Source organism: Myotis brandtii, unplaced genomic scaffold (assembly GCF_000412655.1).
Source record: "Myotis brandtii unplaced genomic scaffold, ASM41265v1 scaffold227, whole genome shotgun sequence".
NCBI classification, from domain to species: domain Eukaryota; kingdom Metazoa; phylum Chordata; class Mammalia; order Chiroptera; family Vespertilionidae; genus Myotis; species Myotis brandtii.
This window is the reverse complement of record NW_005358520.1, coordinates 820,162-835,921: the sequence shown is the minus strand read 5'-3', so window position 1 is coordinate 835,921 and position 15,760 is coordinate 820,162.

The following is a 15,760-nucleotide window of genomic DNA, read 5'->3' as shown; positions in this document are numbered from 1 at the left end:
GGAGGGGTACACCTAGGGAAGGCCAGGCACAGGGGAGAGAGGCTCTGGGACCAGTTCAGTCCACTCCACACCTGCCTGGCCGGGCAGCAGCTCACCGTGGCCTCAGCTGGCTTTGCTCCTAGTCCTTGAAAGAGCAGGTAGGTGTCTGAGCACGCTCAAACGCTAACCAACAATTACGATGTGGCACTCAAGAGCCACGCCTGTTACACATTGTTTAATAACATGATATTACTCTGCACAGTTCATGTATTCAGAGCTTTCAAAGGCACCTGTATTTTCAGGTCACTTAAGCATGTCCCATGGTACGACCTTCTTATCCGATGAGGATGTATTACTGCTGATGAGCATATTTTGCTGTGTATAAGCAATGTCTAAATGTAGTTACGTTTTCTGAATTTCTATATTTCTGAGCAAATTTAATGTTCTGTTTGGGCACTACTTTATACTGTGTTTGATAACACTCATGATTGAAATGGGCAATTAGTTCAATCAAACAAATGATCAATTTAGTAAAATATTATTTAAATTTGTTTTATTGTTTCTTAAAAACAAATATAAACAAAATTAACCAAAACCAAAACAAACCCCCAAATACTAAGTCTACCAGTTAACTCTGTCCAAAATGCGGAGGCATTGGAAAGCCGATGATGGGCAACACCAGTGTGAGTTTTTGTGAATCTCACAAGGGTTGAAGGGACTTGATTATGATTGGCTTGACTTTCAGAATTAGTTCTAAAATACCTATTTTTAAAAATTTTACCCCAATGGAATTTTACTTGTACAGTTATAAGAGCTAAAATGTCATACATTTGTCCAAACCCGTAGAATGACAAATGTCTGAGTGGGAATGGCTACTTGTAATGAGGGAGACTGCGCATCTATGAAAGCAAAGAGTGTGGGAAACCTCTGCACGTTTGGCTCAGTTTTGCTGTGAACCATCAACTGTGCTAAAAAATAAAGTCTATTTTTTAAAAAAAGAAGCCTGGATTTAAAAATGTGATCTTTCACAAGTGATAGTGTATGAAAGATTAACATCTAATTAAGTTGAAATAAAAGAAAAAAATATATGATTGCAATTGACTAAGAAAAACGTAGATAGATTTGGCTAAACTCTGTAGGATCAAAGTTGAATTTATTAATTTAGTAGGCTCTCTGGCATTTGTATTGAAATCAAGTGTACTTTGCAGACCAAATCACTAAAGCCAGGTGAGAGGGAGAGAGAGAGAGAGAGGTAGGGAAGCATGAGAGACTTCGTTGAAAAGTTTGTAAGGAGGAAATTCTGAAAAGAGGAGTTGGCTGAAGGTGACCACCCCTAATTGTTCCTTGACCTTTCCAAACAAGACTGTGGACCTGCGGACCCTTGGGTGTTTACCAGAATCCTTATGCTTAATCTTTGGGTGTCCTTGCTTAAAGGACACTGCAGACACATGTGTCGTCCCCCCCCCCCCCCCACGATTACTTCCCCTGCTGATTGTATCTAAAAGATAAACTTTATCCCAAACTGCTGTTACAATCAAAGCCTGAAGAGGCAGGCGAACAGGCTGTTTGGTTTCTCTAGCCAGGCAGTCCCTTAGCCCTCTCTTTCACAGAAACGTGTGTCAGAGTCATCATTCATCTGTGGCTCAGGTTCTGCTGGTCAGCCCCGGCAGAGAGGGAGGGAGAGAGGTGCACATGCGAATGCATAGATAGGCACATACACACATTTTAGCTCCAGCTTTTGACTGTTCCCCATACCTGTTAGCTGGGAGGGAGGGGTGGACAGAAGACAAAAGAGCCGCTGTTTCTATCTCAGACACAGAAGACTCTCCTCTCCTTGCCACCAACTGTCTTGTCAAGAAGGTTGCCAGCTTCACTCCAGAATATGAGCCGTTTATTTTAATTTATTGAATTTATGGGGGTGATATTGGTTAATAAAACATACAGGGTTCAAGTGTACATACAGTTCTACAACACCCTCTGCACACTGCATCATACACTCACCACCCAGAGTCAAGTCTCCTTCTGCCACCATGGATCCCCCTTTGCCCTCTTCCACCTCCTCCCACCCCCTTTCCCTCTGATAATCACCATACTGTTGTGTCTGTTTTTTCCTTCTTTTTAAAAAAATATTTTTATTGATTTCAGAGAAGAAGGGAGATGGAGAGATAGAAACATCAATGATGAGGGAGAATCATTGATTGGCTGCCTCCCGCACGCCCCACACTGGGGATTGAGCCTGGAACCCGGGCCTGTGCCCTGACTGGGAATTGAACCTTGACCTCCTGGTTCATAGGTCACACTCAACTGCTGAGGCACGCTGACTGGGCTTTTTTTTTTCTTTCTTAATCCCTTCACCTTTTTCACCCAACCCTTTAACCTCCCTCCTCTCTGACAGATGTCAGTCTGTTCTCTGTATCTATGAATCTGTTTCTGTTTTATTTGTTAGTTTATGTTGTTCATTAAATCCATGGTATTTGTCTTTCTCTGACTGGCTCATTTCACTTAGCATAATACTGTCCACATCCATCCATGCTGTGCAAAAGGTCAGGTTTCCTCCTCTGTATAAACGTTCCACAGCGTTTTTGGCCACTCATCTACCGGCGGGCGCTTGGGCTGCTTCCAAATCTTGGCTATTGTAAATAACACTGCAATGAACATAGGGGTGCATATGGGGTATTTCTCCCCCAAATGTATTCACACTTAACTACTGATAACTCAATTGATGTTTCTTTCTTTCCAGATTTAACCCATTGGAATTAATAATTATTCAAAGTATGTATACATTTTTTGGGACACCCTATATATTCTTTTGAATTACAGTTTTGGATTTCTTCAGATATATTCCCAGAAGTGGAATCACTGGGTCAAATGGCAATTCCATTTTTAATTTTAAAAAAATATTTTTATTGATTTCAGAGAGGAAGGGAGAGAGAGACAGAAACATCAATGATGAGAGATAATCATCAATTGGCTGCCTCCTGCACGCCCCACACTGGGGACCAAGCTTGCAACCCAGGCATGCGCCCTGATGGAGAATCAAACCCCAACCTCCTGGTTCACAGGTTGACTCAACCACAAAGCCACGCCAGCCAGGCCCATTTTTAATTTTTTGAGGAAACTCCATACTGTTTTCCTAGTGGCTGCACCAATCAGTAATCCCACCAACAGTACATGAGGATTCCCTTTTCTCCACATTCTCACCAACACTTGTCATTTGTTGATTTATTGATGACAGCCATCTTGACAGGCGTGAGGTGATATCTCATTGTGATTTTAATTTGCATTTCTCTGATGATTACTGAGCATCTTTTCATATGTCTATTGGCCATCTTTGGAGAAGTGTCTATTCAGGTCCTTTGCCAATTTTTTAATTGGATTGCTTATTTTCTTGGTGTTGAGTTGTATAAATCCTTTATAAATTTTGGAAATTAACTCCTTATCATATGTATTATTGGTGACTATGTTCTCCCATTCAGTGGACTGTCTTTTCATTTTGGTGATGGTTTCCTTTGCTGTGAAGAAACTTTAGTTTGGTGTAGTCCCATTTGTTTACTTTTTGTTTTGTTTCCCTTGCCCAGGAGATATATCAGAAAAAAATATTGCTAAGAGCAATGTCTGAAATTTTACTGGTGTTTTATTCTAGGAGTTTTATGGTATCAAGTCATACATTTAAGTCTATAATCCATTTGGAGTTTATTCTCGTATATGGTGTAAGAAGGTGGTCTACTTTCATTTTTTGCACTCATCTGTCCAGTTTTTCCAGGACCATGTATTGAATAGTCTGTCTTTACCCCATTCTTTGTTCTTGCCTCCTTTGTCAAATACTAATTGGCCATAAAGGCATGGGTTTATTTCTGGCCTCTCTATTCTGTTCAGTGATTTATATGCCTATTTTTATGCCAGAATCATGCTGTTTTGATGACTGTGGCCTTGTAGGACAGTTTGATATCTGGAGCATGATATCTCCAGCTTAGTTCTAAATAAAACTATGTTTCTAAAAGGGTTCCTCCTGGAAAGATGCCTAACTTTATTTATTAAAAATAATTTCGCAGATCATTTTGTAACTCTACTCTGCTCTGGGAATTATGGTAACATGTTTAATCTGTTATCTCTGTTTTGAACTACTTAAAATATTAAAACTATATAGCTATGCGAGAGGCCATTATGCATCCGCTTATTTTTCTTTGTAATTTATCTTACTAGTAGTATGTAGCCCATACAGAAATAGTCTAAGACTATTTCATTTGCTGGGGAAAACTGAGACACAGGACACATTTCTTGGTCTTGATTCCTTGGCACAGAATGTCCATCCTCATCATTATTGCATAGATAAGCATACTTTCAGAAACCTGATCATGCACGAATTGGGGAAATCCCAAAATTATCTATTTAGAGATTGTCCCAGAGAATACAAATCAGTCTTTCCCTCTACACCAATTGTCCAGTGTTCTCACACTCTGGATAAGTAATTAAATTCATCATTCTCACCCTTGAGAAAATGTTGAGACCTCTCAGTTTTACTGAACTCGCCCAGCTGAGCAAAGGTATTGGAATGTGATAAACATTTGGGTTAAATGCGCTCTCCTGCTTGGAGAGGGCTTTTGTTATTGTTATTTAGCTTTTAATCAGCAGCTTCATCCCGGTTGCTTTGACCTGAAGGCTGTGTAACCTTATAATTACTGCCCCTCCCTATGCGGGAGCCTGGAGTTCATTGTCGGATTCATTTTAGGCTGGATATGTAATAACCAGGCTTGGGAAGGGTGTGATGAATCATTGGTTACTGATAGTGTCATTTTTAATAAATAATAATTTATCATGATTAAATGGGGTTAGGGTGTTTTTGTTTCTATAGTTAAAAACACATAGTAAAGAAAGAAAAAGAAAATAAACATGGATAAATATGTTACTCAGACAACATTTAAAATATAATTTTGTGTGGAGTTAAAAATGGCAAAATGCTTCACCATTAATACTTTTGCCCCCCCCCCCAATAACAAAATAAATCCGTTATTTTTGATATTGTTGGTATTATAGAGAAGTATTAATATTTGGTGGCATTACATCTATAAATACAATCTTAGCCTTAAATAAGACTGTAAGCAAAATGTGGCATCCATAGGGGCTTGGAGTAAAGTACAGATATTTTTGCATTTAATCTTGGTAAGTTTCATCCTTTATGTTCTGTTCCATTAGAAAGACAGGGGAAAAGGAGCAATCATTGGAGAATGAAGCATCCATCTTTTTCCCCCTGAAATTACAACAAAACAAAAATATTTCCATTCAGCAAAACGCATTTTAATCAATGAATAATGAGCAACCTACCAAAATATGTAAGTTGTATGTAAATTAGATATACAGATAGTCTGGATTTTGGAAGAATTTATACTTTGGGGGAATTTGGTAATTCTGAGATACAAGATGAGAGAGAAAGAAAAGAGAGGTTGACTTCACGGTTTGTCCACCACACAGTTTTCTAGTCTTTTTACAACTGTTGTGAAATAAAGATCGACCTTTAGTTCTTCTTCAATGTCCAGTGGAAGTCCCTTCCAACTTTCCAGTTTCCTGTTAAGCACAGACCTGGATAACAGTATCACACGCTTCTCCGTAAAGGGTCTGGTTACCAGTGGTCGGCAAACTGCAGCTTGTGAGCCACGTGCGGCTCTTTGGCCCCTTGAGTGTGGCTCTTCCACAAAATACCGACTTCTGCACATGGACCATGAAGTTTCATTCGCACTGTACGTGCGCGCCCGCACGTGGTATTTTGTGGAAGAGCCACACTCAAGGGGCCAAAGAGCCGCGCGTGGCTCTCGAGCTGCAGTTTGCCAACCACTGGTAGGCAGAACCCCCGAGTCTCCTGCCAGCTCCTGCCGCCTTAGGTTTCCTCTTAGCTCATCCCGGCCCCTCTTGTCCGCCGCAGAGACAGGTTTGCAGGGCGGTGAGCCTGGTCCTTTGTGCTGTGGTGACCAGTGTCCTCAGAGGGAGGCCTGCAAACGGCGGGAGGGCCAGTAGCACGGATGCCGGGGTCCTGGAGGGTGCCCTCCGAGTGCGCCCGGCTTCTCAGGGGCTAGAGCTGAAGAATAGCAGCGACTCCGATTCTCAGGGTCCTTCCTCGGGTGTGGTGTCCCCTGGTGGATCCGAGCCACCTGAATGCCAGGGTTAGCTTTGTGCCTGGGCCTGGAGGCGGCCCAGCGATCGGGAGTCTCTGGATAATGGCAGAAGGCTTCCTCAGCGTTCTCGGACGGACGCTGGCTCCAAGGAACTGAGTCAAGGCCTGTTGCCCTGGAGCGGAGTAGTGAGTCCAAGGGTCTACACGCCCCCAGTTTATCCCGTAGCCCTTCCAGTGTAAATATTTCATGAACTCTGAAAACAGCAAAAGGCCAGAGAAAGGCTTTAAAATTTTTCTATCATAGTGAAGCCCTCTGGGACTGGGTAAAAATAAGAATTACAAATGAGTGCTATGGATATGTTTTTAGTCCTTAAAATATGTTAAGGTGTGGGAAAGTCTGAGGAGTTTGCCATGACTGGAAATGCTTTTAAGTATTTGAATAAAAGGTGCTTGGGTAAATAAAAAGAATAAGTCATTTAATAGTAATAATAGTAATTTGGCACTTTAATATAAGGACTTCAATGCACATGAAATACATTAAACACATGGACAGGAGCTGGCGTATAAAGGTTCACAGAGCAGTTCACCAGCATATTTTTTTAAAAATATATTTTATTGATTTTTTACAGAGAGGAAGGGAGAGAGATAGAGAGCTAGAAATATCGATGAGAGAGAAACATCGATCAGCTGCCTCCTGCACATCTCCCACTGGGGATGTGCCCGCAACCCAGGCACATGCCCTCGACCGGAATCGAACCTGGGACCCTTCAGTCCGCAGGCCGACGCTCTATCCACTGAGCCAAACTGGTTTCGGCCACCAGCATAATTTGAATTTCAATCTGTGACGTCTTCTCAATCCGGGTAGCACCTATGGTTATACACCTGTACGGTGCTCATTTATTAATTAGCCAACATTTTTTGAGTGATGACTATGTACCACGCACTGCAATAGGTGCGGGTCTCCGAAGATGAATACTACCGAGTTCTGCCTACAGAAGCTCGTGGCCATGTCACGTCCACTCGGTCCTCCTGTGGCGGCCCACGTGGTGATCCTGGAAGGCTCAGGAGCCTCTTGGGTTTTACTCTGGCTCCAGCCTGGGACTGCGTGTGAGATCTACCTGAGAAATATGTTTTAGAACTGGACTCACTTAGGCTGTGTGTTCATCATACACTGAAAATACAAGAGGGCATGGACCTTTGGGTGGGACCATGACTTTTGTGATGTGAATGTGTAGAAATGCCCTTTTGGACGTTTTCAAATGTTAAATTATTAACAAATGAACTATGCCATCATCTCTCTTTTCAATGTTCTCTTCTTTTCATTGAAATAATAGATGCTCCTTCCGCTCTTGGGCCAGTTGGTGCTAAGCCGTTGATTCCTGCCGCCTGGTATGCGCCCCAGGTTGGCTTCCTTTCGTAAACTCGTTTTGTGTTGATTTCTGACTTTGAAGATCAGAGATTCTTAGAAACTCTTTTCCCCCTTTTCTGTGCGGTGAGTCACTTCCTTGTCTTCCAGACAGATTTCTAAATGTGAGGCTGGAGGAGACCTTAGAAACGGGTGCTGCTCCATCTCCACGTCCCCTCAGCCCCAGTTTATTCCTAGGGATGAATGAAGCCTCTTTAGTTTCCCTCCATAAACTTCTGGATAGAATGAGAGAAGAGCTGCCAGCCACATTCCCAAGGTAGTAATGCTTATTGCTCATCAACTGTTCCTGTCATGTGTTGATACTATGCTATAGCCATAGCCCAATAAAAATGGTTTTTAGAAAGATATTTGGAACAGATTGGTGGCTGCCAGAGGCATTGGGGGGTGGGGGGGGGCGAGGCAGGGAGGCCCAGGGGGAGTGAAATGGGTGAAAGGAGTCAAAAGGTTCAAAATTCCGATTAGTGAATAAATCAGTCCTGGGATGTACGTACAGTATGGTGACTAGAGTTAATACTGCATTGTGTATTTGACAGTTGCTAAGAGACTATATCTTAAGAGTTTTCATCACAAGAGCAAAACATTCTGTAACTATATGTGGTGATAGATGTCAACTGGACTTATTGTGGTAATCATTTCACAATCTATACAAATATCAAATCATTATGTTGTACACGTGAAACTAATATAATGCTGTGCCAATTATATCTCAATAAAAATACATTAAATTCAGAGCAAAGTAGTGTCCCCCCCCCAAAAAAAAAGATATGAAATATTTGGGTTACGTTGCCACCATTCCCTATTAGCAGAGATAATGAAGGGAAGATTGTATCATAACACATGTCTCTGGAATGTGTTCTGGACTTGTATTTTAATGTGGGTGTGTCATGCTGAAAATGTATAATAATTCAAATACAATAATGAATTTTACCATGAAGCTCATAAAATGTGGAAGTGCCCTTTTCTTTGTAATCTCTGGGGCTTTTGCTCATCTCCTCCCGGCTCTCCCTCGTGTTGGGGATGGCCGGCATCTCCACTCGGCTAAAGAAATCCCATTCTCTCTGTTCACTGATGTTCCTGTCCGTCTCTCCCTCTCCCTTCCTCTTGGAAATCAGTAGAAATATATATATATATATATATTTAAAAAAAGATATACCAGCCGAAGCAGAGGTGACTTCCCCCACTCCCACTTGCTCTTGGTTTTCCCCTCCCATGTTCGCCAGGAAGGTAACTACAATTTTCACTCTCAGCGGCGGCGGTAATTAAAGTCTTTCCCCTCGGGTGTGTTAGACTGTGAATAGACTTGAGGAAACAGTTAAGCAGGAAGATAATGAGGATGTGGAAATAAATTGTGTACTGCTACCAATAATTACCATTTAGTCATATTCTGTAACCAAAAATTTACTCTATTTGAATATTCTTCATGTTTGACAGAAAATTGTGCAACTGCATTTCTTTTGCTCACGATTGGATTACTTCCAATGAAATTATCCAGCCAATTAACAGACTTTTCTCTGCACGGTGCCTGTCTAGACATGGCTTACTCATTCCAGTGAGAAGGCCAATCCCACGGACAATGTCTTTTGTGTTCACTAAGCAAACTGAACTCCTCCCCTTGACCTTTGCTCCTCCGCGTGTGTCCTTTGAGCTCAGGAAGGATAGCAATCCCCACTGTGTGTCTCTTGTGTTCCCAACATCCTTTTAGTTGAAGATAAGGGTCAGCCGGCCACCCTGGGATCCGTGAGTGATGACGGTGCTGCTCAGGTGAAGGGCCTGGCACGGCCGCATGGTCTGTGTTTGTTTATGAAGAACGCTCATGGATTAAAGAAACAATGCTTGCCTGAAAGAGCCCTTCGCCCTGCTTTAAATTCTCTAAGCATCTTTATTTAGGCAATGTCCAACTACTATTTCTTTTAAGAAGGAAAGACAAAAACTTCATACGATGTCAAATAGCTTAATGTCATACAGTAAATAGGAAATGATGAAGCTGACTTTTGGTGGTTTTAACATTTTCATTAATTATGCTTTCAATCTAAAAATAGCTATTGCGTGTCTTCCATGTGTCCAGGTTGTCCCGATGTGAAGACTGTATTTCTATAACCGTTATTCTTAGAGACTACTGACTACAGTCCATATTGGAGTCATCTTTATTGAGGATCCAAAGCGGGAGGGGACTAGGATTTCTCAGTAGCCCTCAGTGTCTTTCTTGGCTGTGAGATCCACAAGTCAGTTGGGTTCAAGAGGGTCCGGGGAAAAGTCCTCCCCTCACCACTTTCCTTGTCAGGGACTAATACCTGAACCCCGAGTTTGCCGTAGTGGATGTAAGCCTCATGGGGGCTCTGTTTACTTCTGTATTTCAGGACCTTGGATAGTGCCTGCACCTAGTAGGGCTGCAGGAATAAGTGTTGACTGGCAGCAAAGACGTGCCTCTCCCAGCTCTGCTAGAACCCCTGGAAGGCAGCCCTCTCCCCTGTCCCCACCACAGTGCAAGCACCAGTCCTCTCCTCTCTTCTCCCAAACTCTTCGGTTGTGTCAAGGGTTATGGGGTAAGAACCACTCCTTGTACACAAATCCGTAAGCCATGCTTTGTGGTTTTCCTCAGTCTGTACCTCTTGTTTCATTGTTATGTCGATTAATTTATGCTTCTTTTTTCAACATTGATAATATAACAATACCTGAGACCCAATTGCATAATATTAACTCCTAAAAAATCTTATTCTGACCAGAGAAACACAATTTAATATGTCTTGTTGGTTAAAAATAAAAGTTGATTGTTGCCCTAACCGGTTTGGCTCAGTGGAGAGGGCGTCAGCCTGCGGACTCAAGGGTCCCAGGTTCAATTCCGGTCAAGGGCATGTACCTTGGTTGCGGGCACATCCCCAGTGGGGGGTGTGCAGGAGGCAGCTGATCGATGTTTCTAACTCTCTATTCCTCTCCCTTCCTCTCTGTAGAAAATCAATAAAATATATTTTAAAAAAAAGTTGATTGTTCGATGCTTATACTTCGTTGCTGTTTATGTTCAGTTTAACTACTAAAGATCTGGAGAATCACAAAAGAAAGTAGGCCCCTCATATTTAACTTTCAGTCATCCATAAAAGATGCTTTGAGAAACTGCAGTGGTTCCCGGGATGCATGGAGTCTCTTGCTGGGCTGTGGGGTGAGGTTTAGTCACTTGCAACCTGAAGATGAGGTCCTGCCTGTAGGGGCAGTTCATCCTACAGAACCAGCCTCTCGGGCATACAGTACTGCAGGTGACCCGGAACAGCACAGGGTCAGAGCTGCTGGCTCCTGGCACAGTTAAATCAATATATATATAATTAATTTCAGAAAGGAGAGGAAGGGAGATGGGGAGAGAGATAGAAACATCAATGATGAGGCTGCCTCCTGCACGTCCTCGACTAAGGATCGAACCCACAACCCTGGCATATGCCCTGATCAGGAATTGAACCATGACCTCCTGGTTCATAGGACGATGCTCAACCACTGAGCCACCAAGGCTGGGCCAACGTATAACTTTGATTTCACAAAAACTTAGCCTAATGGTGATCCGAAGCCTTGCTAATAACATAAACAGTCGCTTAATACGTTTTGTATGCTATATGTATTATATACTCTATTCTAACAATAAAATATGCTAGAGAAAAGGAAATATTATTAAGACAATCATAAGGAAGAGAAAATACCTTTACAGTATTTACTGGGGAAAAAAGTTGGGACATCAGTGGACCTGAGCAGTTCACACCTGCATTGTTCACGGGTCAGCTGTACTTCAGAGCCAGGAGGGTGGATTGTGAGCACAAAGTTGTCCACATCTGTGCACTGCATATGCTCTGTGTGCACTGCATATACTGTGTGTGCGCTGCATATGCTGTGTGTGCGCGCTGCATATGCTGTGTGCGCGCTGCATATGCTCTGTGTGCACTGCATATACTGTGTGTGCGCTGCATATGCTGTGTGTGCGCGCTGCATATGCTGTGTGCGCGCTGCATATGCTCTGTGTGCACTGCATATACTGTGTGTGCGCTGCATATGCTGTGTGTGCGCGCTGCATATGCTGTGTGCGCGCTGCATATGCTCTGTGTGCACTGCATATACTGTGTGTGCGCTGCATATGCTGTGTGTGCGCGCTGCATATGCTGTGTGCGCGCTGCATATGCTCTGTGTGCACTGCATATACTGTGTGTGCGCTGCATATGCTGTGTGTGCGCGCTGCATATGCTGTGTGCGCGCTGCATATGCTCTGTGTGCACTGCATATACTGTGTGTGCGCTGCATATGCTGTGTGTGCGCGCTGCATATGCTGTGTGCGCGCTGCATATGCTCTGTGTGCACTGCATATACTGTGTGTGCGCTGCATATGCTGTGTGTGCGCGCTGCATATGCTGTGTGCGCGCTGCATATGCTCTGTGTGCACTGCATATACTGTGTGTGCGCTGCATATGCTGTGTGTGCGCGCTGCATATGCTGTGTGCGCGCTGCATATGCTCTGTGTGCACTGCATATACTGTGTGTGCGCTGCATATGCTGTGTGTGCGCGCTGCATATGCTGTGTGCGCGCTGCATATGCTCTGTGTGCACTGCATATACTGTGTGTGCGCTGCATATGCTGTGTGTGCGCGCTGCATATGCTGTGTGCGCGCTGCATATGCTCTGTGTGCACTGCATATACTGTGTGTGCGCTGCATATGCTGTGTGTGCGCGCTGCATATGCTGTGTGCGCGCTGCATATGCTCTGTGTGCACTGCATATACTGTGTGTGCGCTGCATATGCTGTGTGTGCGCGCTGCATATGCTGTGTGCGCGCTGCATATGCTCTGTGTGCACTGCATATACTGTGTGTGCGCTGCATATGCTGTGTGTGCGCGCTGCATATGCTGTGTGCGCGCTGCATATGCTCTGTGTGCACTGCATATACTGTGTGTGCGCTGCATATGCTGTGTGTGCGCGCTGCATATGCTGTGTGCGCGCTGCATATGCTCTGTGTGCACTGCATATACTGTGTGTGCGCTGCATATGCTGTGTGTGCGCGCTGCATATGCTGTGTGCGCGCTGCATATGCTCTGTGTGCACTGCATATACTGTGTGTGCGCTGCATATGCTGTGTGTGCGCGCTGCATATGCTGTGTGCGCGCTGCATATGCTCTGTGTGCACTGCATATACTGTGTGTGCGCTGCATATGCTGTGTGTGCGCGCTGCATATGCTGTGTGCGCGCTGCATATGCTCTGTGTGCACTGCATATACTGTGTGTGCGCTGCATATGCTGTGTGTGCGCGCTGCATATGCTGTGTGCGCGCTGCATATGCTCTGTGTGCACTGCATATACTGTGTGTGCGCTGCATATGCTGTGTGTGCGCGCTGCATATGCTGTGTGCGCGCTGCATATGCTCTGTGTGCACTGCATATACTGTGTGTGCGCTGCATATGCTGTGTGTGCGCGCTGCATATGCTGTGTGCGCGCTGCATATGCTCTGTGTGCACTGCATATACTGTGTGTGCGCTGCATATGCTGTGTGTGCGCGCTGCATATGCTGTGTGCGCGCTGCATATGCTCTGTGTGCACTGCATATACTGTGTGTGCGCTGCATATGCTGTGTGTGCGCGCTGCATATGCTGTGTGCGCGCTGCATATGCTCTGTGTGCACTGCATATACTGTGTGTGCGCTGCATATGCTGTGTGTGCGCGCTGCATATGCTGTGTGCGCGCTGCATATGCTCTGTGTGCACTGCATATACTGTGTGTGCGCTGCATATGCTGTGTGTGCGCGCTGCATATGCTGTGTGCGCGCTGCATATGCTCTGTGTGCACTGCATATACTGTGTGTGCGCTGCATATGCTGTGTGTGCGCGCTGCATATGCTGTGTGCGCGCTGCATATGCTCTGTGTGCACTGCATATACTGTGTGTGCGCTGCATATGCTGTGTGTGCGCGCTGCATATGCTGTGTGCGCGCTGCATATGCTCTGTGTGCACTGCATATACTGTGTGTGCGCTGCATATGCTGTGTGTGCGCGCTGCATATGCTGTGTGCGCGCTGCATATGCTCTGTGTGCACTGCATATACTGTGTGTGCGCTGCATATGCTGTGTGTGCGCGCTGCATATGCTGTGTGCGCGCTGCATATGCTCTGTGTGCACTGCATATACTGTGTGTGCGCTGCATATGCTGTGTGTGCGCGCTGCATATGCTGTGTGCGCGCTGCATATGCTCTGTGTGCACTGCATATACTGTGTGTGCGCTGCATATGCTGTGTGTGCGCGCTGCATATGCTGTGTGCGCGCTGCATATGCTCTGTGTGCACTGCATATACTGTGTGTGCGCTGCATATGCTGTGTGTGCGCGCTGCATATGCTGTGTGCGCGCTGCATATGCTCTGTGTGCACTGCATATACTGTGTGTGCGCTGCATATGCTGTGTGTGCGCGCTGCATATGCTGTGTGCGCGCTGCATATGCTCTGTGTGCACTGCATATACTGTGTGTGCGCTGCATATGCTGTGTGTGCGCGCTGCATATGCTGTGTGCGCGCTGCATATGCTCTGTGTGCACTGCATATACTGTGTGTGCGCTGCATATGCTGTGTGTGCGCGCTGCATATGCTGTGTGCGCGCTGCATATGCTCTGTGTGCACTGCATATACTGTGTGTGCGCTGCATATGCTGTGTGTGCGCGCTGCATATGCTGTGTGCGCGCTGCATATGCTCTGTGTGCACTGCATATACTGTGTGTGCGCTGCATATGCTGTGTGTGCGCGCTGCATATGCTGTGTGCGCGCTGCATATGCTCTGTGTGCACTGCATATACTGTGTGTGCGCTGCATATGCTGTGTGTGCGCGCTGCATATGCTGTGTGCGCGCTGCATATGCTCTGTGTGCACTGCATATACTGTGTGTGCGCTGCATATGCTGTGTGTGCGCGCTGCATATGCTGTGTGCGCGCTGCATATGCTCTGTGTGCACTGCATATACTGTGTGTGCGCTGCATATGCTGTGTGTGCGCGCTGCATATGCTGTGTGCGCGCTGCATATGCTCTGTGTGCACTGCATATACTGTGTGTGCGCTGCATATGCTGTGTGTGCGCGCTGCATATGCTGTGTGCGCGCTGCATATGCTCTGTGTGCACTGCATATACTGTGTGTGCGCTGCATATGCTGTGTGTGCGCGCTGCATATGCTGTGTGCGCGCTGCATATGCTCTGTGTGCACTGCATATACTGTGTGTGCGCTGCATATGCTGTGTGTGCGCGCTGCATATGCTGTGTGCGCGCTGCATATGCTCTGTGTGCACTGCATATACTGTGTGCGCTGCATATGCTCTGTGTGCGCTGCATATACTGTGCGCGCTGCATATGCTGTGTGTGCGCTGCATATACTGTGCGCGCTACATATGCTGTGTGTGCGCTGCATATGCTCTGTGTGCGCTGCATATGCTGTGTGTGCGCTGCATATGCTCTGTGTGTGCTGGGTGGATGACAACTTGGAGACTCACTCGCCCACAGTTGATCTGGGAAGAGAGCATAGGTTTTGTTTGCAATTCTCTGCTGCTGTCCTCATTCTCAAGAGAGAACAGAGTCGCCGAAGCAGGGCAGATACTGCCTTGTACAGTAGTATGATGGCTGAGGCTATTTCCAGCCAGATATGTGAGAGTACATGTGGGGTTATTACTGCTCAAGGGTTTAGTGTCTTAGCTCTTAGGGGTAGAAAATCGGTAAAATGCTCCCCAAGAGATCTCAGCCTCAGTTTCCTTGTCTGTAAAATGGGCACAAGAATCATGCTCACTTCGCGGGGTTTACTGTGAGGAGTAAAGGGATTCTTGTATGTCGAGGACTTAGAGGTGTGTCAGGCACATAGTAAATGCTCTGGAATTGTTGGCTTTTATTTTAAAACGTGGTTATAACTCCATCATATTTGCTAAACTCAAGGGATACTGTTTATACCACGCTTTTAATTTGCAGAGAGGCACACTCCTTTCCAGGGAACAGAACTCTCTGTAACATTCCCTCTGTCCGCACCGTGTGCTCCGTGACACCAGATCAGGACACACCAGGCTCCTGGCTGAGAATTAAGTGAGAAGCACGTGAATCGGATGGCGTGAAAGGATGTTCCAAGTAAGTGTGGCAAAGCCACGTAACCCTTATATCTATTTTGATCTTTCTAGGACTACAGTTAGGAAGTTCTCTTTTCCTTGAATGGTACTGACAACCTTTCTGTCTCCTTTCCTCTCTTCCGTCCTATCTCCCTCCCTCCCTGCCCCCA